The sequence below is a fragment of the Fundulus heteroclitus genome, chromosome 12 (genome assembly GCF_011125445.2).
Source record: "Fundulus heteroclitus isolate FHET01 chromosome 12, MU-UCD_Fhet_4.1, whole genome shotgun sequence".
Classification (NCBI taxonomy): domain Eukaryota; kingdom Metazoa; phylum Chordata; class Actinopteri; order Cyprinodontiformes; family Fundulidae; genus Fundulus; species Fundulus heteroclitus.
In genome coordinates this window covers 41,770,517-41,795,985 of record NC_046372.1, presented here as the reverse complement: position 1 = coordinate 41,795,985, position 25,469 = coordinate 41,770,517, and the positions used below count along the sequence as shown (strand labels likewise).

General features: G+C 39.2%; 1 protein-coding gene across 1 annotated transcript in view; it reads right to left on the bottom strand.

The window, feature by feature from the left end:
- Positions 1-20,564, bottom strand: part of npffr1l2 (neuropeptide FF receptor 1 like 2) — a 97,169-nt gene extending 76,605 nt beyond the window's left edge. Inside the window, exon 1 of the mRNA XM_012871707.2 lies at positions 20,394-20,564. The gene's annotated coding sequence lies outside the window, so the exon portion shown is untranslated. The remainder of the gene's footprint in view (positions 1-20,393) is intronic.
- Between the last annotated feature and the right edge of the window lie 4,905 nt (positions 20,565-25,469).

The window sequence follows — 25,469 nt, the reverse complement described above, 5'->3', positions numbered from 1 at the left end:
GCCGGAGCTTAAGAGCAAGTTGCAGACGTTCGTTTAAAGCCCAAGTGTTGACTTAAGTGGTACCTGTAGCTATCTGAGATCCTTTTTTTGAATTTTCCTTATGCTCACATTACATGTACTTCCTCTGCCTTAACCTAAAGTTACATCCCGGGCACCACTGAGAACTGCTACCCAGTAACTCCCTCAGAAGTTGCACTTCATACCTCCTCGCTGGAAATACAACTCAATGACTGCCCCTATCAAGACTACCTTCAAGGCATTCTCCAGTAGACCCGCCCGCCCTACAACACTCGACTGCAAGACTTCATACTGGAGTACAGCCTACAGCACAAACTTCTCCCCTGGATCGCCTCCCCTGGATCGCCTCACAACTTTCGCAAGTTCATTCTTCATCATACCACAAGTAGGATCTCTGCCAACTGCCATATGTCAGCCATCCCCTTCACCATCTAACCTACATCTTCTCCACAGTAAGCCGCCGCAGAACATTTCCCCACGACTCTCCATAAAACTCATCCGGAGTTCAATAAATCCTTTAAACCTTTTATTGTCTCCTGAGAGTTTTAATACAAGTGGGTGAAGAAGCTTTCATTAGTCATGAGAGGATGTTACAACAGCAACAGCAGTGGAAGATGAGGTCAGCACACATACAGAAATAAAACTGAGATCAGGTAATGCAACACTGATATTTAAGTTAGAAACTGGAGCACAAGCAATTGTGAAGCCCACAAGACTTTAACAACCTTATGCCTAGCACCTCACTGAAAACAGACAAACATAAGCTTTAGGGTTATATCCACTGAAAGCAAATTGCTTCTGCACCATCATAAGTAGAAAGACAAAGACAAATCAATAGTGCAAAATGTCCCCCTTGGGGAGCAGTGGGCTGCCACTGTGTGGCGCCCAGGGAGCAATCTGGGGTTAAAGGTGTTGCTCAGGGACCCAGAGTGGCAGTCTGTGGGAGTTGAACCCAGAACCTCTGGGACTCAAACGCAATGCCACCACTCCCCCACTAAAAAAATCTTTATTTGTCATTGCAATTGTACATTTCAATGAAATTTGTCTTCTGCATTGAACCTATCCCTTAGGGAGCAGTAGGCAGCTATCACTGTGGCAACTGTGGCTTGAGAAGTTTTCTTGCAATCTCAAGGTTGTGGGTTTGATTACAGCTTCCCCTTTTCACATGTTGATGTGCCACTGGGCAAGGCACTTAACCCCAAGTAGCCTACCAAGCTCGATGTGATAGCAGCTTATCAGTGTATTGTTAGCATTAGTGAGAGCGATTGGGGGAATGTGACTCTAGTATGGCGGTGCCTTCTTATTTTTAGCACTACGTAATGACTTTTTTTCTGGCCGCTCTTTCATAAAGCCCGGCTCTATGGAGTCTGCGGCTTACTGTGGTCCTATGGACAGATCCTCTAGTCTCTGCTGTGGAGCTCTGCAGCTCCTTCAGGGTCACCTTTGGTCTTTGTGCTGCCTCTCTGATTAATGCCCTCTTGGCCAAGTCTGTGAGTTCTGATGGGTAGCCCTCTCTTGGCAGGTTTGTTGTAGCACCATGTGTGTTCCATTGGAAGATGGTCGATCTGATGGTATTACGGGGGTTAATCAAAGATTTGGATATTTTTGCCAACCCCACCCTGACTTGTACTTTTCAACAACTTTGTCCCTGACTTGTTTGGATAGCTCCTTGGTCTTCATGGGGTGATACCTCCTGCTTAGGAGGGCTGCACCTCTGGGGTTTTCAGAAAAGGTGTGTTTATGATGACAGATCACGGGATACTGCACAGAGGGACTTTTTTTTAACTAATTATGGGAAGGTAGTGGTAAAGGTAATTTGAAAAAAAAACCTTGATAGCAAAGGGAGTGGACACATATGCACGTGTCCATTTCTATTTTTATCTTTTTGTCATTTCTTTGTCCCCCTCATTTCACTTTACAAGCTTAGAGCATTTTGTGCAACTTTATCACATTGATAAATTGAAGGCCCCTTTATGGGCCTTCTGTTTTTCCGATGCTCATCAGCTACCTGTCACTGGTTTAGCTCCATGTTATTACAATCATTAGCTTTAGCTTGGTCACCGTCAACAATAAACATTATAGAATATACATTGTTAGAATACAAATACAATAAAAACAAAATAAGGAAAGTGCTAAACACACTTTTTCTTGGGCTTGTAAAAAGTTGTTAGTGTAGAAACACAATGGGAAACCAGGATGTAACCTATAGTTATTAAAATATTAAATAAATGTAACCCTTAATGTTCTGTGTCCCCTGAACACATGCAAAACACGCCTTCTGATATGTAAAACAGTGAAGCTGAGCATTAAACCAGCAACCTTCTTGCTCCCTTAAAAGCAAATTTTGAGTTTTGTGCTCACTGACTCATATATTCTGTCACATATTAAAAACAAGGTTAAAACAGATGATGCAGTGGCAAAAAAACAGAATGCTGACACTTCACCTATAGGAAGGGGAGGAAGGTGCTGCACAGGAACAGCCACCTTCCAGACCAGTCATGAGGAAAGTGAGAAATGTCAGCTCTAAATCCCTGCAGTTCCATTCATTTACTGTCGTTTTAAGAGCTGTAGAGTGTATTTGCTTGATTCTGAGCTTTTTCCAAGGGTGCAGTCATAAATTCATTTAGAACAGAATAGAATAGAACATGGCAGAATATAATAGAATTTATTGTCATTGTTTCACATATTTACTGCATTTGTCCATAAGGTGTCTTCAAGTGATAGGAGTGATTGATTTTACTGTTCAGGGATAAAAACAGTTTTTAAATTTATTTATACAACATGTAAATTATATTAATATTTAGCCACACTTATTACTAAAAGGACAAACTCTTACAGGGTACTTTCCTGACAGCGGCTGTTGTAGGTAAATTAGATAAGGCAGCTTCTTTTTGTTTGCACTAACCAGCACAAAGGTACTGTTTTATTAAGCTGTTCTGAGTTTTGTACCTCATTTAGCTTCCTTTCTTTTTTGTATCTTTTGTTACTCTTAAGGTTTATTCAGAATTGAAGGTCTTAGGTTTAGTTGTCCAAATATTGCAGTAATTTCATTCTGCTGGAAGCTAATGAAATTTTCACATTTCTTCTTCATTAGACAATCCGTCTTGGGCAGTTATAGCCCAGGTATACTACATTCATTAAAATATATCTGAGCTCATGGTGGTGCAAGATTGAATTGTGTGAAAAAGATGAGCTTTTGTAGACAAAGTGTACAAACAGAATCCGCAACAAAAATCAGAATGTTTATTTGAATCATTATTATTATTATTATTATTTTTTATTTTTTTTTTACAGTTTATTTAACCTTTATTTATCTAGGTGAGTGTTTACAATGAGGACATGACCATATATTTATCATGGGGTGAGGGACGGGGATCTCATGTCTTCGCCGGTAACAGAGTTACTAGAGCTTTCCAACAATCACTATGAAACAAATACAACCAGATGATTTTTTTTTTTATTATTATTTGCCCGGAACATCTTTGAACTTTCACAAGTTATGATGTGACTCAGATGTCAATTTTTCTTGGCACTAGTCAAAATAGGAAAGACAACAGTAACAGGGCCCAATAAGTCCTGTGAGTGATTTACAAAATACCAAACTTCACACTGTGTTACCATTAGTAAGCTTTTCAACAAATATTTTTACTCATGTAAAAGGGTAATGATCTTAACGTTGGGTTACTTAACGTAATCCCTGGCTCTTTGATAACAAAGGGAGGTGTTTCACTATGGGAATCGCCTCGGCGAGACTGATGACAGTTCCAATGACATCACACATGTCTGCGGCAGACAGGTTGAGCCGTGTCCGTGGCTCCACACATGCTCCATTATCGTGGCCAACCTACCCCCCTGGACTCACTCTAGGCAGGTTTCTTTCCATGCCCATGCAATAAGGGATGTGTTGGTGAAACAACTCGCTCTTTTATCAAAGAACCAGGGATTATGTTTTCTAATTTTGTCTTTTCTAATTTTGCTCGGAGTTTCACTCTGGGAGATATGACCCACTCCGGGATTGCATGCTGACCCCAAAGCCGTGCATGGCAGGAATCCCAATCTAGGCTTCAGGTGGAGCCTGGCGTCCCTATTCCAAGCACTGTGTGTGCTAGGCAATGGTTGGGCCACATCTAGCCAAGAAAACATAACAAATGTTTGTGGTGTAGCCCAACTGGCTGCACACAGGTTTCCCGAACTGACAGACCATGGAACAAAGCCCAACAGGTGGCCATGCTCCGGGTAGAATGGGCCTTCACACCAATAGAGGGCTCTGACCCTGCACACCTATATGGCAGAGATGTAGCTTCCAGAATTCAGTGTGCTAATCTTTGGCGGGAAACAGGTTTGCCCTTTTTAGCCCCTGGCCCAAGACACAAAAAAATGGTTATCTCTTCTAAAACAGGCTGTCTTGTCCACATAAGCCCTTAAATCGCAAACTGGACATAAGCAATTAAAGCCGCAGTGTGTCAGATTTTCACACTGGTGCACCATCTAGTGGTGCGCTAAATGAATTACAAAAAACCTCGCTATCAAGCATGTAATAACTACTAAAGAAGCCGCAGAGTATCATAAATAGGGTCAGCACGTCTTCCATGTATCTGGTACAAAGCTACTGCTAGCTAGGTCATGGTGTGAAATGGTTTTTGGCACTGTTGCCAAGACCACTTGCTTTTTCTAAAGTTGCTTGTAAAGTCCGTCAATCATGGTTCTTTGGGCTCGTTTATGAACATGCAGTCACTTATTTGGGCTCTAAAATAAGCGTCTATATAAACACAAGTACGAGACCAGTTCCTGCTGCTGCACTACGGACGCCGTGAACCGGCTGGCTAGAATATCCCTCCACATATCCCTCCCAAATTTTTACAACCCAGCCATAAGCTATTTTCAGCTCAATGTGTTTAAAATAAGCCCAATTGGGTGGAAACCTGACTAATCTGGCAACACTGACTACACCATTGTTTTTTTGTTTCGTTTTTTTAGATTTTGGGATTTTATTGAGAATGAGAGAGAATGAGTCAAGTGGTAGGCTGGCATGATCATGGATGTTGGGTGGAGCCACGGACACGGCTAAACCTGTCAGTCGCAGACAGACGTGATATGATTGGAGCTTCTGTAGTTGGTCACACCGAGGCAGTTCCCATAGTGAAACATCGAGCGAAGTTAGAAAAAGAACTAATTTTAGTATTCTGTCAATAACTTTTAAGATAACACCTTTAATTTAGTTTTAATCCTAAAGAAAATATTTTAATATTCTAATACAGTACAGCATAGCCCATAGAACTGCATCAAATATCTAATCACACTTTTCATTACAAAATCACAGTGTGTGTAATATTACAAACGCAAAACACCGCTTGCGTGCAACATTCAGTTGGATATCCATGTTCTGGATTGCTATGATATGTTTGGCTGGCTAAACGTAATCTGAGGTTTCCTTAGTTTTCTTTTGGTGATAAGATACTAGAGTTCATGGACACTGTTCGACATATTGTGTAATGGTAAAGACAAAAAAAAGAGTCTGGGTAATGAGGGTGAATCATAATTATTATCACAATTTTCAGCAATTATCTTGCATTTAATTTTTTTCCCTGAACCATTCAGATATAGTAGCACATAATTGTTCTTAAGAAACAATAGTTTAAGGTGGTACATTTTTAGCACTCTAAATTATTTTTTATCTTTGATGAGAAAAGTTTCAATAAAGGAGTCCTCCAGCGATGTTGTCTAGATGTTTTAACATCTAGCAACAGCCATTAGAATCTGAAGTCCACTGTATAATAACTTTTAATTTCATCACACTCTTACAACTTTAGCTTACATATACCAGCTGCAAATAATCATTATTATTTGGTGCTAAGTGGGTCCAGTTTATTTTTGGTTAGTTAAGCCATAAGAAGGTTTTGAAATTATTCCAAAGAGCAGAAGCAAGGTGGAATGTCTGGAATAGGGGTGGGCAGGTCATGCCTTTGAGTGCCTGTTTTTTATGCTTCTCTCTTTTACATGGCTCATTTAGATCCATGGCTCACTAGAATGCTCCTGCTGAACTTAGCCACAGGGCGAGGAAAGAATTAAATAGTTTGAAAATGGTTTGAAGCATGAACGATTTAAAACGTGTAGGACACACATCTTCTAGAACCAGAATTTTAATTACCTGGTCTAGAGGTCGCGTGCACATCTGTTTGCTCTTCTTTTTCAGAGCTCTCATGTCGGCTCTGTCCTTTCCTCTATTATTTGTCTTTGATTCCCAACAGGTAACTGTCCTTTGCCTAAGCTATGAAACTGTCTTCTCAACACTTCCCCATTCTGCAGCCTTCATTCCGAAATCTTATTCCTATTTGCCAAATGCCTTAAGTATATTTCTCTTCTTATGTGCCGTCATTCTTCTTCACCCTTCATGTCAAACTGACTGTGAAGAGATTCTGTTTGTTGATGTCTAGCTCTGCGCCACAACTATTCATTCCAAACAAATTGATGTTTGTGTCTGTGCAAACCTTAGAAGAGTTAGAATGGTTTGGTGAAATTCAGTGACTTTTGAGTGTAGGAACCTTTTTTTAGATTATTTCTTAAGAAATGTTTAAATAATGTTTGAAATTGTGCTCACAAAGAACGGATTTAATGAAAGCTTTGGCTTCTTCAACTGCATCATATGTGAACAACTCAAATGAACACCAAGACATGTTGTGATGGAATAGATCACTTTTACAACAGCTATACTGCAAATGTAATACTGCGTAGTACAGTTGATGTTGACTTCTTGATTCAGATCCACTCAAATTCTTCAACATGCTTAATTGGCCAAATTAGCTTATACCAATAACATTATATAAAAGGGAAACTAATATTATTAAAGGGAATTAAACTCTGTGTAAGACTAGACATTTCAGAGTAGTAGCTAATGTTAATGGGGAGGTACAATGCACAAGCTCAAAGAAAGATAACAATTGTTTTGGCACACTCCTTTGTATTTGTGATTTTGTATTCTGAAATATTTTCAATTACAAAAATAATACAGAACCACCTGATTTTGAATAACTTTGTATCATCTAATTTCTCTGTTTCATCCTGTTTTCAATTAAACAATATTTCCCCCTTTTTCACAAAACAACAATACACAAGACCGGTAACCATTAAGCTCTAAAAATACTGAATCAAAAAGAAAAAATATTTTAATCATAGCATGTCATGTATTGTGCTTTACCATCAACACATTCAATTTGATCAGCATTTAGGTTTCCAGTATTATCAGGATCCCTTCTCTTTAGCCACACATTCACTGCCAAAAGTGATGACAATAACATTTTGTTTAGACTTGCTTGCTCTGTGTTGAGTAGATGAACAGCTCTATGTCAAAACATGTCTGTGAAGCACTTAATCTCAGCACATTGAGTTTAATATACTCATAATCATGTTATATTTCAGCTGAATTGATTAGTAAACCCCCACATTGTAGTGTAAGTTATGGTCACAGTGGTATGGCCACCTATAGACTCATTGAAAAAGTGACATCTCTAGTACCACCTCCAACCCTCTGTCTCCCTCTGGTTGGCAAAAACTGCCCCACTGCTTTAATAAAGCAAATAAATTGAATGTAAAAGGTGAAATGCACATATGTTGTTGTACAGATCACTATGCACAATAGTATATTAACAATTCATTCATTAGTTATTTCAATGAAAAACTGAATAAAAGTAGGTTGGTAGAAAGCTGTTCAAAACAGAAGAGATCAGTGACAAGCAAAACTGTGTCTTACAGATCACAACAGCGAGCACTGCCAGCTTTTTCTTACAATCATTTTTCCATTTGTGCACAATAATCCTTTTAGTGTAATTAATATGTCATAGAAATGAGTGTGTGTGCATGTGTGTGCTTGCGTGGGTGTTTGTGTGTGTGTGTGTATTTTTTGCCCTGTGTGTCTCTGTGTTGCACTGACAGTATGGCAAATTGTCCCAGGTGTACTCCACCTCTTATCCAATAACCAATGGAGAAACGCCTGTCATAGTGCAGCTTTGCCTGCTGCACCATGGACATATTCAGGGCACTTTCCACCTCCCATACAGCTCCAGTTTCACACCTCAGTAATCTCCTACACCTGTCAGCCACTAATCAAACCAGGACTCTTTCCGCCTGTCATCACTCCTATTTAAACCTCCCTCAGTCAGCTCTTCCCTGTCGGATTGTCTGCTCATTACTGCTCACCTCATCCTTTCCTTGTCCTGCCTGAGTTCCCTTCATCTACGCCTGCCTGCCCGCCTGCAAGTATTCTCTCTGCCGTGCTGTTGGTTCTCCTTCTGCTCCAGATGTTCTCTCTGCCTTGCTACTGGTCCTGCTGCAACCCCCAGAGCTTCAAGTCACCTCTGTGCTGTGTTGCTGGTTCTTAGCGCAGCACCCACAGCTCTCCAACGCTCTCCAGTCTTCCAGCTCCTGCACTCAGTATTCACCTGCTCCGGCCCGGTAAAGACCCTGGTTCTTATCCTCCACAACTCATCATCTTCAATAAACTCTCAAAACAGAGCTCTGTATGTGTGGTTGTGTTCAGGTTCAGTCTACAAATCATGACAACACCCCACTCCCCCTTATCTATTTATGGAGGAATTTTTGTTATTTTTTTCTTTTCAGAGTTGCTTCAGTTTAAAGGTGCATTGTACAAGTTCCGGGATTTTTGGTGACGTTTGGTGACAAGATGAAATGACACCACGGTTGTGCATGCGCATGATAGAAATGAAAGAAAGAAAGTTAGCAGCTACGACTTCATAAGATTTGACTTCAAAACTTGTGCAATGCACCTTTAAAGTACTTGATTCTGAGAACATACAAGTTGCTATATCTTAGAAAGTTCATATATTATTATGACCCGAGGGAAAAAAATAAAAAATTCGATGACAAAGTGGATTTTTAAGGCTTTTTAGCGGAAGGCTCTTAAAAAATGTTGCAACGGGTGTCACGTGACCGATGACATAATTCTTTGACAAGCGTCGATCTGTTGACATTGCAACAAGTTACTTCCTGGTTGCAAACTTGCTTTCTCAAACACAAATAGACGGATTAAACATGCCTAAAAAGTGTGTGGCTTATGGTTGGTCAAATACCAACAAGGATAATGTCTCCTTACACACAATTCCGAACCTGAAAAGTCCCGGAGGTGAGAAAATCCTTGCTCAATGGAATCGCCAAGTAGCCGGTAGCCGGAGAATATGAGCGCCACGGCACAACAGATAAATGCGCGTCCGCTCTCAGAGCAATCACGTCCAGATTATTTAGTAAAATTACGGGAACACATAATGCTGAGACACTGTGGTTGGTGCTGAATGTACATCTTTTTCTTTTATGTGCGGTTTTGGCAAATTTCAGCCATCATAAACGATGCAAGCCAATCAGGCTTCGACGAGTTGTTTCTGTGTTCCGAACTGTCAGCCAGAACCACGATTATATGCCCTGATTCCAATTATACACTAACGACCCATTTTGTTTATTCTCCTTTCTCAGACTTACCCGAATCCTAACACTTGACGCTTGACGCTTGTGCTGTCTGTCTTAATAAAATCATCACTTTGTGAAACCGCATTTTAACTTGTCGTTGTGTTCTCCATTGTACTCTCTGTAGCGCAGACTGAGCTACAACAACAAAGTACGTCATCGTACCACGTGATCCAAATTGTAGATTTTCAGCCTAGCGGTCACAGAGGGACAATTTTTAGTCCTTAAAAAAAAAAAAACTTTAATGGCGCAATCACGATCTTTCAGATCGAACAAAGGTTTTCTCGGCCGCCCTGGAGGTCTGTGGGGGAAATACCGCACATGCAATGGCGTACCGCGCACGTGATGTCACCAACTCAAGAGCAACGCCCCTTTTGCCGCTTAGGTAGGGCATACAGGTAGAGAACGCCCGTAGCAACCAGCTATTACACGCACAACAGAACCAGCGATATGACCGACTTTGCAGCCATTAAACTTTCCCAAGACGATGTCCCAGGTGCACAGATTACTGGTCGCACTGTCGAAGAACACACCATCCTTCAGCTCAAACGATGGCTTGAGTGTCGAGGGCTTAAAAAGACCGGAAAACGGGCCGAGTTGATCGAACGGTAAGCTTTGTTTTTTTTTTTTCCTGCGCGGCGGGTTGAACTATTTTGTAGGCTGATGGCCAGCGCACACATTTCTCCTTGGCAGTCTTGAAGAAAACATCCTTCATATGCGGCCGATCAGCGTACCTCGAGTCGCTGTTGCACGTTCCATAGCAACAATGTTTAAAAACCATGGTTTTAGATTTGGAAAAAGCAATTTTTTACCGAGTAAAACCAAGGGTAATGCACGTCTCTTTTACAGCGAAACAGCGGCGGACTATGCAAGCTTGCCCTACTGCGTATCACGTGATGTGACGTCATCGTGACGTTACGTTTCTAAAAATAGCTCGCTCGCGGTACGCCATTGCAAGAGCCCTCGGCCCGCACTCACAGGCTCAGAAGTCTCGTGCAAGACCGCGAAAGTCGGTCTTGCTTTACGGCGAGAACTCTGTGTGTTTTTGCCCTGCCATTCACTATATGCACGCGCGGAAGCACCAACAAAGAACCGCGTGTTAACGTCAAATAAACATGCAAGCATATCGAGTTTATTATTATTATTATTATTATTATTATTATTATTATTTTATTATTATTATTTTATTTTATTATTTTTTGAATGTTGGCGAGGCGGTAGCGTGAGTTTGCCGAGGTGGCCGCCTCGCCAAGATAGCGCTGCGGAAAACCCTGATGTCATGTTTGTACTGCCGTTTTTTCAACTTTTCGTTGCGTTCGCCTGTCAACTAAGCTCAAAACAACCGCGCCTGGCTTGACGGAGAAACCAGAACAGCTGAGCATCTTTATGACAGTGCACTTTTACTTTCGCCCTCTGGGGGGAGCCTCGCTGGAAAATCAACCCCGGTTGCATAGTATACCTTTAATGCCACTTTTTTTTTTAAATATGGTCACTAATGCATGTATTTCCGAGTTGGTCGATCTCAGAATCAAGAAGTAGTTTAAGGTTTGCTGGCATTTGTTTCTGCATTGGAGGCGATTTAAGCTTTTTCTTTTACCTTTACTGCAGAGGCTACTGTAGTTTAGGCTAGAGAGACATGTAGGTCCCACGTTAGAGTTTAAAAGCAGAAAGTTTTGGGTGACTGATAAATTTAATTCAGAGAAGTCAAATACTTAAAAAAAACTAAATTAAGTAATGGGAGTGGGTAGCGCTGTTGCCTTAGAGCAAGAAGGTCCTGGATTTGAGTCCTGGCCTTGCCTCGAAGTTAGCAAGTCCTCCCTGTAAATTACGTGGGTTTTCTCCAGGTATTCCAGCTTCCTCCCACAGTCCAGAAACATGACTGTTAGGTTAACTGACCTCTCTAAATTCTCCTTAGTTGTGAGTGTGTGCAAGAAAGATTGTTTGTCCTGCGATAGACCAGCCTCTCGCCCATTGGCAGCTGGAGATAGGCACTAGCCCCCCTTGTTACCCCAATAGGGATAAGCATGTTGGAAAATGGATGGGTGGATGGATTTTAACTCATTTATTTACATCTGTGAAAACATCAGAAAAACAAATTGGAGTATTCCGAGGTTCCCATGGTCATGGTCCCATGGGGGGGGTGCAAAACTGACACTCTGACCAATAAAATGGTCAGTGTCAGTCAGCGCTGACTGCAGCAGCTTCACCAAAGTCTCCGTCTGTGTCACAGCCCTTTGCCGCTCCCCTTCCCCTCTCATACATGGCTCAGCGGCGCCAGCCAATGAGCACGCAGGCTCAGCCTGGCTCGCCCACTTAGCTCTCTCTCACAAATAACCGCACTGCTTCTGCTCATACTCGGAGAGAGAGAGACCGCAGGAGCAGAAAAAAGGGAAAGTAGCGTCGTTTGGATATATTTTAATACCGTAAATGAAATCAAGCTGTATGTTTTGTAAAAAGCCAGTTAAATTCGGTGGAATAACAAAAAATTTGTATAAGCATGTGAAAAACTATGAGCAAGAAAACGTTGAGCGACATAAACAGAGAGAGGATACGAAACTTTTCTCATTGCCCCGACAGACCCAGACCCACAGACTGACGTCACTGACTGAGGCGTTTTAGTCCTCCAGAGAACATGCAGGTAGATCAGAGTGGTCATCTTCAGCAGCAGTTCATGTTAACTTTCAAAGTAGATATTATCTATCATATGTTACTGGAGCCCACACAAAAATGTTATTAAGACCTTGAAAGAACCCAGTACATATATCCTATTAAAAGTGTTATTTAAGATAAGATAACATTAGCTAATCCTTTATTTATCGGGGTACACCCTGGACAGGTCTGCATTTTAAATCATGCCGAATAAATAATTTAGCCAAACAAAGGCTTTAAACTCATTTAATTTCATAAACGTCAAAATCAGCACTCAGATGACATCATGTCCAAGTTGTTTCCACACTGTTTGATAAGTGAATGTATCATCAAGTCAGTAGTTTTCTGTCTCCTTTCATATCATATCATCATACAGCTTTTATAAGGCTGGCCCTTATTTTCTGTGGCATCCCAACAATTAATTGAAAACAACAAACACCATTAAATCAAAACAAAATATGTATAAACAATCAACACAATGTTAATCAAAACAGATAAAAGTCTATAAACAATCAACACAAATAAAATTAATTTTAAAAATTTTACATAGTTCATTTGAATAATTTACAGTCTGTTACACAATTAATCGCAGGGGTGTCTACTCACCCTTCTCTTCTCGTTTCCTCAGCGTCGGAGGAGTTAAATCTTGTCTCAGTTAGTTACATGCTCAAAGTTTAGCCTGAGAACCTTTTGAGGGACAGCCACATAAACGCTAGTTTGAAAAGTGGAATTGGTGTCAAAGCCGAACATATCTAAGCTATCTTTCCTTTCTTTAATTGTAGCAGATTTTATTTATTTTTTTTACCAGGCTGAAGACCTTTGAAAGACCAAAATTATTTTGATTTACATTAGTCAAGTTTTAAAGGGCACCACTGCATGGAATCAGCAATCAGTCTTGGCTACATCCTGCATTCCACTAGATCTGGTCGAATCATCTTGGTAAAACTATGTATTTACAAAATGTCCCCCACTATTGTTGGTGCATTGGCCAAGCAAAGAGAAAGGTGAGAGCTGAACAGCTGACAACAGATAAAGAATAAAGAAAGTAAGAAACAGCAAAAGCACACATAAAGTCGAACATTTACTCTGGCCGAATTACCTCATGGTCATGTATGTTCCTTCATGGATAGGAAGCTAAGGACACATCATCTATATGAGGGGTCTGCGTGTAAGTTGTGATGACTTGTTGTGGCTCTCATAAAAGTTATGCCGCATCTCCTCACATCATCTCAAATGGCTGTAAGCAATCATTCATGTATTGAAATAACTGAAACATTTTCTTGTTGTTGAATTAATTTTTAATACAACTTAGTTTATTTATATGTCACCAATTTACAACAAATATTTAAAAAGCTGAACCTCTAATATAAAATTAAGCACTTTTGTGAACATTCTTTATCTTAAAAAATTCTGGCATTTATATTTCTGTTTTACTAAGTGATTCTATCTGTAGTTTTTCACCCAGCCAAAATCAGGGAAACTGTTATCTGGTAAGCTTGCGTGAAATAGATAAAAAGCACTCAGAACACATATTTGCCTCAAGTGTCACCCATAAACATGTATTCGAAGGGACATAAGATGTCTAGAGTGATGGAATGGTCTGATGCTCAAAGAAAGCGATGTCAATGAAATCATAGATCAAATTATTACGACAGGAATGATTGTCACAAACATTTCCAACATTTTAGCTTTGGGGTAATACAGTTGTGCAGACTTAGTATAGGCACAAGTGAGAAAATACAAAAACACACATAGGAGAATATGAAGAAAATGGAGAAAATAATAATATAAGCACTGATTTCACCAGAAAATTGTGCCCACTATTTGTTTTCATCACACATTTCTTATCTGGAAAATTGAATAACGGATGAGTCAATCCTGTCATTTAGTAAAGAATGAAAAGAAAATAAGACACTGCCACTAGAAATGTCAAAGTCGTACCTAGCTCACACCCTGGGGACATCAGAAAAATATTTCTAAACACGTTCAATTTTTGGGAAGTAAGCCAAGTTGGAGGAGAGCACAGCAAAGGGAGACCGCATTACAATGTGATCAAAGACAAGGGAATGGCAAACTCCCGCTGCAGTTGCAGAACATACACTGCAGGTACTAGTGAACATATCAGGAATGCTGCGAAAGACCCAGATGAAAACATTGTGACCAATATTCAATATATAAACACCTTTTTAATTGTACACCATAGATCCCTCAGGTAAAGGGATCCAGCAATTAAGAAGGCCAAACAGTTCCTGCTCCGAGCACAGCTTGATGCAGAATTTCTAAATGGTTGTTCTTTGACTTCTCACTTTCCCTCTAAGAAATTATTGTACATATTAAATAGTGACATTACAGGTATTCAACTTATTCTAATGATCATTATTTTCAGTGCAGCGATAAAACATGGGATTTTCTTAGAGTAGTGCAACAGCTTGGAAATCCTGACCACAGGTAGATGGCTGGTATTACCATCTCAAAAAAAACATTTTACAAAATAAATTTTAGACTTTGTGCATCATTAGGACAAATATGTTTGTTCAGTAATACTGAAAACACTTAATTCATGGATTTCAAGTGACTGTAAGTAAAAACTATGTATAATTTGTATCTCTCAAAACATGCAGTAAGTGTTGACTCTGTCCATGGTGCTGAAACACTATGACGGCCAGACTCTAAATTTAGTTGCTCAAACATTGAGTCAGATATGAGGCTAAAGGTTTCCCACCCTTGTTAAGTGATTCAAATATTTTAGTGGAGAATATTCAAAGTCAGAAGTGCTTATGAAATGTGAATTAAAGTATATAAGCTACACCATCTGCACTGTCGGTTTAGTGTGTCAAGTCGACCTGTTAACTAAGTGATCTTAATGGTTAAATGTAAGCCCAGAGGAGCCTGCTGTTTTCCTTGTTCAGCTGGAATGGGTTGTGTAGAGACGGTTGCATAGAGAAATTTAAACAAGTCATAGAAGTGAAAAGAAGCCATTATTCTTCTGGTGGTTTCCTCCTCTCTAACAAGTACATGCTGAAAGGCAACACTTATTAAAAAGCTTACTTGCCCCAACCACACTTTTGACATGTCAAGACGTATAAAGGTTGGTATTGTTAGTGGTTGGAATTTTTGAATGCAACAAACACAGCAAATTGAGCCTAAAATGTATATATTGCGGTAAAAAATGTTTGTTGACAAGCTTAAATTTTTCAGGTCATTAAACAAATCTTAACTTCAGATTATAACCTACTGTGAGTAAATAAAAAAAGCTGTCTTGAAATTATATTCTAATTTCTTCAGATCATAGAACTATCCAAACAAACCAGACGCTATGGGGAAAAACATAATGGTCTTCTACACCTGCTAAGTGGTTGTTGCCACTGTTGGCAGTGATAGCTATCATGAAGTGGTTGAGGAACTTTGATACAATCTTTATTATTGAATTGTTTTAATTCAGCCAAATTGGAAGGATTTCAAGCATCAAGCAGCAAAGCAACTATAGACCATTAAACTACCAACATGTTTCACTTTCAGAACCATGTATACTTGATTTTTAAGTTAGTTTTATGTCCAATGCAATGTAATAAACACCTTGCAAAATGTTCCAGTCTTTGCTCTTAATTCTAAAGAATATCATCTCCAAAGTTTTTAGATCATGAACATCTTTTTTGGCAAATGTGGGAGGTGTCTTTTTGTTGTTTATTTCATCATTGTATCGTTATCATCACAAAAACAAGGGGCGTCAATAATATAATTTCATCATCATTGTTGACAAAAATGAAGAGGATGCTCAGGATTATCTATAATTTTATAAAGAATCATTCTTTGCAGAGTCATCTCCAGAGGTTCTAGACTGGTCCCAAGAATAGAGCTAGCCTTCTTTATAAGCTTGTTGATCTTCTTTAGGTCTATTGTTCTGATGCTGCTACTCCAACAGATGATGGCAGAGGAAATCACACTTTCCACACCAGATGTATGGAAGATCTGCAGCATTTTGCTGCAAACCCTGAAGGACCTCAGCTTCCCCAGGAAGTGCAGTCGGCTCTTACCCTTCTTGTAAACAGCTTCACAGTTGTCTCCCCAGTCCAGTCTGTTGTCCAGGTGAAAACTGAGTTATTTATACTCCTCCACCACCTCCACTTCTTCTTTCAGGATGGTAATAGTGTTGAAGCTATCCCTGTTCCTCCTCAAATCTACAATCCTTTCTACACCATGCCATAAAGTGGTCCACCAGCTCCCTATACTCAACTTCCTGTACATCTCTGACACATTCAACAACTGCAGTCATCTTAGTACTTTTGCAGATGACAGATTTCTGCTTTGTATTGGAAATCTGAGGTGTAAAGAGTTAAAAAGAATGGTTGGAGTACAGTCCCCAGTGGTGCTTCTGTGCTGGTGACTACCAGGTTAGACACACAATCGTTCAATCTCACAAACTGTGGTCTGTTCGTCAGGTAGTCTCTGATCAACCCAGTCTCACTTAAAAAATGTGTAATATCCATGTTGGTCCAGAGGGGGAGACAGAGTATTGTCACAATTTGGCTCTTCAATATGTGTCTGGCTTATGTTTTATTTGGAAGCCCAGTCAGTGTATTGGCAAAATAAAATCCAGATTTTCCAAAAACTCCTCTGCAATGCTATGATGATAGATGTTGAGAGCGAAAAAGCAAAGAAAAGATCATTTTTTAACTAGGCATCAGCTGCTGCTTGGGGAAAGTGCCCTGCTGAAAGCACAGCCGCATGCAAAGCAGTAATAACCACAGTTTTGTAAACTCCATCACGCAGGGGGATTATTTCACCGGGACATGGTACAAAGACGTGCTGTATCTTTTTTAAAAGGTAGGAAGTTTCCAATAATAAGCATGTCTGTGCAGCAAAGCATTCTTTGAGAAAGTCAGCAATGTTTGATAGACAGTCAAATGGCATCTTGTGTGTTTAAAGTGCTGTAACACCCAAAGTATTTGTGAAGAAAAAAAATAGAGACTTCTTTTAGAAACATTAAGCTTTCTCCTTGGAGGTATTTAGAAAAAAAAAAACGTGAACATTTTTAAACCGTGATAAAAATTTCCGCTCACACCGGTAGTAGTATAAGCGTGCAGTACCATTAAGATAGAACCCTTAGATTTTTATACAGTTTATCTGCAAAACAAGTTGATTTTGGGTGAGGTTAGCTCTCATGCTTAAGGGGAGCTCAGACTCCCATAAAGCAGGTCACATGACTGATTCAGAACCTGATCTGCACCTCTCAATTTACACAGATGACTTTTAAGAAGTGCAGCCTGTCCTGAGTATCGATATGTGTGTAGTGCTGAATATTGACCTGTAAAATAATTTAAGAAATCTCAAATTATGTTAACACTTGAGTCAAAATGTACACGCCGCTGCTTTAAGTGCAAACAACTGATGTTTATTTTAATTGTAATTTTTGTTCGTTAAAAAAGGTTTTCAAGAGTGGCCCTTTTTGCAAGACATATTTAAAGCACATAATACAGCTGGAGGGCCGCAGGAGGATCAGGACACATTTCATAGGGTACCTGATCAGAAGTATAATCTTAGAGAAGCCTTCCAAATAGCAGAACACAAATCAATAACACATTTGTCAATTGAAACAGCAAATGTTTGTCAATAGAACTCAGTCAGAGATATTATATTTAAACTTTTAAAAACATGAAATTAAAAAAACGTCAAAAATAAGAAGTTTTTTTTGTCTGTAAAGAGAATATTTTAAGTAAATATCCAAGTACCTTTTAAAAAATCTGCCTAAAGCACATTTAATTACAACCTTAAGAGGGCTACCTCTTGAAGTAAGGGTACAAAAATTATCCGAGGAGCTCTTAGCTTGACTCTCACATGAAAACTGCCCCAGATTTTCCAAATGACAATAAGTTTGACTACTTATACAGCAGAGAAGAGACTACCTAAAATATCTCCCTGCAACCTGTGATCTCAGACAACAGCCGTATTTGAGTGTTATTATTTAAATATTTCAAACATTTTCTCATTTTTAAATAACTAAATGAATTTTAAGTTTGAATGCTGTAAATCTGACATCATGAGATTAAAGGTCACACAAAAGATTTGTTTTAGCATGATGAAAAAATCCAGTTCTTCTTCTGAATGGTAAAAAGGCCATGTTATAGCTAGAAGTTCTTACTAAAGAAAGGGCCATCCTCTTATCGGAATCAATCCTAGACCTTGCATACAATGTACTATCATGCAATCTAGTTTTTTGTTGGAGAAACTCATGAAAAATACTGAAAATTTGTTATTGCTAACCGGTGCACCTGGCAGCTTTTCCACTGCGTTGAAGCAACACAGCAGGAAGATTTCTGATTTAAAGTGAATAAAGGTATGCTGGAAACAGCATCACTTTTCTCAGCCGTGCAGTTTTCTCCCTAAAACATCAACATGTGGCATGGGAATCATTCAGTGCTGTTTACAAGGGAAACGATCAACAGATCTAATACTACACGATCGGAGTGTGAGAGCACCTCACTAAATTCACTTGAACTTAATAGCCACTAATCCCTTTCCCAGTAAAATATGTGGTATACAGGCAACTATTTTCTCCTCCTGGGGTAATACACAAAAAGAAATCCACAGCCGCAGACATTATAAATTTCCTTACGATTTTGCAATGTGTAATGTTCTGTTTTAATGGTCTAGAATGAATCACACATTTTCCACATTCCTTCAGTAGATTTGTTATACATCCATCTTAATTTTTTTTAGATCAGTTACCAGTTACGGCAAAAAAAAAAAAAAATTGTGCTCAAGTGAAAGCAGGGTAACTTAAAAAAAAATGTTACCCGGGTAGAAGTGAAAACCATGGCACGAGCAAAGCTACTGTTAGAAGTCAATTCTCTTTTCAAAAATGTACGCAAGTAAATGTAAAAGAATCCACTGCAACCAGGGTAACTCATTACCCTGGTTGCTGCCATCACACAAGCTTCCTTAGCTAAGTTCATGACATCAGCTTTTCTAATTGATGATGAAAAGTGACTACTCAAATATAACCCACAACAAAAACATATCCAGACATTTTGTGCTGCTTCACATCATTTTTGCATGAGTGTGCACTAATAATTATTTGACAACGCTTAACACACTGACATAAACCTGCATGCACAGCCTTCCGTCGGATTGCTCTGTGTTCCATGCTCATGTACAAGTTGGAATATCCTGAAATGAGCACAAAAATTATTGCAGACCTGCTTTTCTGCCTTAAGCACGTTTGTGAAATTAGGAAAACTAGGATAATTAGGATATTTTCCCACATTGGTCACAGGTTTTTCTATTACCTTATTATGTGCTAAAACCCTCAAAACCTCATTTTTGGCAGTTTATGAGAACAGTTTCTCTCTGTATACTCTCTGCTCGACCATAAGTTAAGTGGTCCAAAATCACAAGAATAAGCTTTGTTGAACATGTCTGTAGATCTGTGTATTTTCTAATGCAGGTGCTGATCCTTGCAATTATGACAAGGTGTGGATTGAATTCAAAATATGACCAGTATAACACAAATATAAACAGTATTTGTGTTGCGTCTGTTTCTTTTCAAAATAAAATAATTAAGAAATTACACCGAGGAAGACTGAAACCACACACAGACACATCACCACCACAGTGCCACAACCAGGGCACACACACAAACACACACTGACAGCTGAATGCTGCAAAGTGCAAGCAGCTCACTGATGATAAATTACAATTGAGAGTCAGTACTATGCATCATGCAGCGTTTCTTCAAGTCCAATAGAGACCGAGACATTAAGAGTTATCATGCACTGCTCTATAACCCCATATTACATACAGCCGTGCCCGCTGTGGCTTTATCCTTCATTGTTCGTCCCCCTTTCATCCTATTTCATCGGATGAAATTATAGTTATTTGCCAGGCGCTGAAGTGCTCGTTACTGCGTCCCTGTGCCGTACTAACACCTAACTCGAGCATTTTGTGTCTTAAAAGTTAATTGGTTGAGGGTTGCATTCTTATTTTAAGTGTAATTTAAATTGAACACGTTCATTCCTCCCTCCCCTCCTTTTTTTCTTTTTTTTTCTTTTTTTACTGTTTTCAATTTAGAACTGTAAAATATTTTTCTTCTTTTTACTAACTCCTTATACTGAAAACTGTGTCTGTAGTAAAAAGCATCAAATGCTTTCCACTTAAATCATGCAAAGCGACAAAACCTGAGTGCGAACAGAAGCTAAAACTATATAAAACACGGCTAATCAAAGGTAAATCTGTCGGAACATGAAAACATGGCTTACCTCCGCGGTGTCAGGGGCTCCCTACAGATGTGCGCCCTCGGCTCCCCAGAGACGAACAATTAGCTGGGAGCAGGTTTGAAGTGGAAAGAATAATCTCCCTAATGTCCTTTAAGAAGCTCTTAGTTGGTGTTTTCTAAAGAAGTGTGAGCTGCTGTCGGACGGTGCGCTGCCTCAGAGAGACACCGCTCAGACTGCCTCTGCGCTGAGGAGACTGGACGTGGAGCGAAGCGAGTTTGCAGCGGAGTGAGAGAGAACAGCAGCACTCACACCGACGATTTAAACGATTCCTTATAAAGTTGACTAATTCACAGATAAACGGAATAAATAAATATAAATTAAAAAAAACACTTGTCAAGGGAAGATTAAGTATTTGCCAGAACTGACTAAAATTATTGTCTAATTAAGCCTTGTATCCAAAATATATATATATTTTTTTTTTTTTTTTGAGGGGGGGGGCTTACAGAGGTGTTCACAGTCTTATTTTATTTAAATATTATTGTTATTGGCCACTGCTGGAGATAGGCACCAGCAACCCCACGACCCCATGAGGGATTAAGCGATTTGGAAAATGGATGGATGGATGGATGGATGGATGGATGGATGGATGGATGGATGGATGGATGGATGGATGGATGGATGGATGGATGGATGGATGGATGGATGGATGGATGGATGGATGGATGGATGGTTCTCTGAAAAATATAGTTAACCCTGCTTCAAAATGATTACATTTAGAGTAATTCATTGATAGTGTGATGTCTTTTGGTTGAAGAAGGACCCAAGTGCAAACAAATATGAAAAGTGATGAAATTCCATAGTAAAATCAAGAGAAACTTCCAACAGACGCACCGAACAGGGTGAGGAAACGATCCAGGAAGATTGACCATGGAACAAAGCCTGGCAGAGCCACAAGAAGCATGAAGACAACAGAAGAAATCTGCAAAGACAGAATGAAAACCAGGGAGTTTAAATACAGAGGAATGTGTGTGTAAAAATGAGGTGGAGATGCACTAACAACCTGTTAAAAGGTTGAAAATCACTAATGTGGTTGAACAGATTCTACTTTTTTCCCCTCTTTAAAAACAAATATCCTCATTATTAATCAATGTATGTGCAGAGCACATAATTCTCTCAAACGTACTGTTTCTTTAAAAACATGTTTATACTCACATCACCTACATGATTTTTAAATAGATCATTTAAATTCACAAACCAACCAGACATGTTTTTCTTGCAGTTATAGTGTCTGGATTGCATAAAATATGTTTGTCATTTAGGACTCATGCAGGGTGTTACATATAACACATGTAGTGCACAATATGACCACCCCTTAGTAGTAATGGTCAGGTGAAAAAGGGGGAACTTAAATGGTAAAGTTGTGTTTTCTTCTCCTGTGGTCCACCTGCTTCTCTCATCCCTTTGTAAAGGGTTTCCTTTTTTTTTCTTTTTTGCTCCTGTTTTGTTGTATTCATGTTAATCGTTATTTTAAGTTACATCATTATTTTCCTACAGAAAATGACTCCCTCAACATCACCACAAGTAGCAAAGACTCACCAGCCATTTCATTTGGTACATCGCTTCAATGTCTTGATCACACAAAGATTGAGTCAATCACAAGGCAGCAACGCAATGCTTTTAGGCATCTAGATGTGGTTAGGAGGACTTACTGAAGTTCAAACTACGCTCCTGAATGTGGAAGAAAGGGGCTTTTGAGGGGATTTGAACATGGGTGAAGGACGACCTGTTTTATCTCACTGAACCAGATGGTTTACACACACACATTCCTTTTTAATAGCTTTAAAATTTAAACCTCGCTCTTAACCACAATCCCCTTCGCAACACGGAGTTTAGTGTCACATGGCCCGGGGTCTCATTTATAAATCTTTGCGTTCAATCCTAACTAAAAGTGTAAGTATGTCAGAAAAAAATAATGGTATACAGCAAATAAAATTCTGATTTAAATAACCTTATTCACAAATACTCCCCAGGATGTAATTTGCCTTTATAGAGCCCAGCTGTACCTGAATGTTTGAGTACCAGGTTCCACCTTATATTCTGCCATCTTCATGCCCAGACTGAACCATGAATGATCAATGCAAAGCTTCTCACGAGTATTTACATGTATTAAAAATGGAACAGCTCATCGAGTTTTTATGGTGTAATGGCAACTATGCAGAAAAAGCAAAGAAACTGTGAAGAATATTCACAGAGAGGAATTTACTGAATTGGAAAATCAGAGGGAAGCACACAGATGTTGTCCAGAATAAAATAACTTGTTAAAAAGTTATTGCGATTTTAAGTGGGAAGAAAGCCTCAAGGAGCTCCTTGTTGAAGTTCCTCTGAGGCTGTGCATCCTGAGGCTGTCAGACCAGGAGGAATGACAGCCACCAACCACTGTAAAAAGCATTTTGGGAAGTTGATGGGACGCTCCACAGCTTAGTGCTGCATGTTGTGCAAGCAGAATTAAAACAAAGCTTATGTACACTCTGGGGTCCGGAAAGCGTGTTAAAACCTGGGGGGTTTAGCTGCAATTCACCCCTTTACCATCTGCGTCACCAATTTCCCCTGTCTCCAAAATAGGCGTAGGGTCAGAGCTGCCATGAGGAACACATATTTCCCAGTCAAGTTCTTTTTTAATAAATCTCAACATTTGCGTGACAAGTGATGCATGCAAGTTTGAGGCCCCACTTTGTGTGTACGCAAGCATTATAAATGAGGCACCTGGTCTCAGTATTTAAAAAAAGAAATATGTGGTCTCCCAGGTGAGGATTTTTCATGCACAATCGTTTCTCACATTTCCACAAACTGGTCTGTGAGTAGCAGTTATGCAGGCAAAGATGCATTGTTTGGTATCAGAATCAGATTGGTTGGCATTAGTTTGGTTTGAGGTGATACAAAAGGCAACAGTACCTCAAATAACCATCAACTCAGATGTGACAACAGCAAGCTTGAAACTCAGGCCCCATGCCTTTTTTAAATGGTATTCTTCTATGCCTTCAGTACATTATCGCATACAGGGTTGGCTTGACCTACTACCACATTTTGGTCATTCTTGACATATTCATAAGGGTATTTTTAGAAAACACTGACACAAAGATTATTTCATTGAATTGTAATTTGGATTGCATAAAGGAAATCTGTGTGGGAAGTAAAATCAAACTGCCTCCAACTCCTCCTAAATCAAGACCTGTTTTCAATTGTTCACTAATTAACATAAACTTTCAACAGCTGAAGAAAACAATGTCCTTTACCGGCTTACAACTGTGCATTTGAAGGATCTCTGGGACTAAATATGGCCAAAGAAATTAATTAGTGTCTCAATGAAGCGGCATCTTTTTATTATTTCCTTCATTATGCAACATAACAGCATAATGTCCACACTGATACTTCTGTTAAAATCCTATTTCCTCCAGTTTGCTGTTGTATATTAATACTTATTAAGGTTACATTGTTTATCAGTTGTCCATGATAATCAAACTCAAATAGAGATTTATTTTATCTGTAGACCTCTGTGCTTGGGAAAGGGATTGCCTGAGGCATTATATCCCCAATATGCTCCGTCCATTCCACTCTCATAAATGTGATATTTCTCTTGTGAGAGGATTTATGATGCCTGATGACAGATTAATTAGATTTTGACGTAAAAGGTAACTGACCTAACAAAACAAGACTAGAGTTAATGTGAAACAATAAAAAGTAAACTATTGTTTAGAATGATAACTGTGCAACAACCTCAAGGCAATTTCTTTTAAATTGTATTTTCTATTTTTTTTTTATTAAAGTTGCTTCCCCACTGTATACATACATTGTATTCCTTAGAAAATCTGAACCTTCGCTATAACAATTATGTTTGCAGGATTTGTAAATTGAGATAGTTGATCAGCTTAATCTAATGTAGTTCAGATATTACAGATAGTTGAAGTTATGCAGAGTGATGAAAGCTTCATTAAAACAACAAAGCCATCCACTTGCACTTTGGATCTATCCCCTACTATCATTATCAAAATCAATTTGTTTTGCCACAAGCCCTCTCATCACACAAAATAATCAACCATCTGTTGCAGTCCAGCCAGGTCCCATCCTCATTAAAAATTGCCATCATCAAGGTGCTTAGCCACAGGATCACCTCTATCTTTAGTCCTTGTTTGAAAAGTTCTGATCTGGTTTTTGCCATGCTCATAGTACAGAAACACCACTGGTTAAGGTCAACAATGGCCTAGGGCTGGACGATATAGAAAAAAAAAGTATATCCATAAAATAAAAATCATATTGATCAATATTGATAGTTATCAACAAATTCAAAACATATATTTTAAGTGGAGTCCTGCCCATTTTATGCTGTTGCTTAGCAAAGTATTTTTAGATAAAGAACACACAAACAATGAATTCAAACTCAACCCTTTATTCAACCAACTGGTGTGCTCTCTGAACTCTGAAGGGGGCAGAGCTCTTGGTTCCTGGGTCTGTGTTTGTGATTGGTTGGGAGGATGCAATGACTGTAACATTAACATACATGGCTAGAATGCATAAGGAAGGAAACCTGTTATTCTATAGAACTTTTTAATTAACCTTTTTTTTCTATCATCAATATATGTTTATCAATCAATATGTGTTGTTATTGAACAGCCCTACAATGACCTCCACATGGCAACTGATGCTGGCTTCCTCTCCCGGCTCACACTCCTTGATCTAATAGAAGCTTTTGACACTGTTGACTACCAGTTCCTCCTCAACTGCCTTCAGACTGATATTGGACTCACTGGTCCTGCCCTGAAGCGGTTTTCATCCTCTCAAACATAGCTGAAAACATCAGCCATGGCGATGCCTGGTCCCAAATCAGCCCCTGTGACCTGTTACGTCCCACATGTCCTTGGGCCTTTTTTCTTCATTTTATACATGTTTCCTCTGAAAACCTTCAGCTTTCTGTTTCATTATAGCAGAGATAGCCCAGCAGATTTACTTTCACAAGTGGAGCATTACTGCTTTCGCTATAGTGCTCTGCTTGATATATATACAAAAAGCTTTATTGGATATTATTTTAAGATCATTTCAAGTTCAATGGACACAGAAATCGAA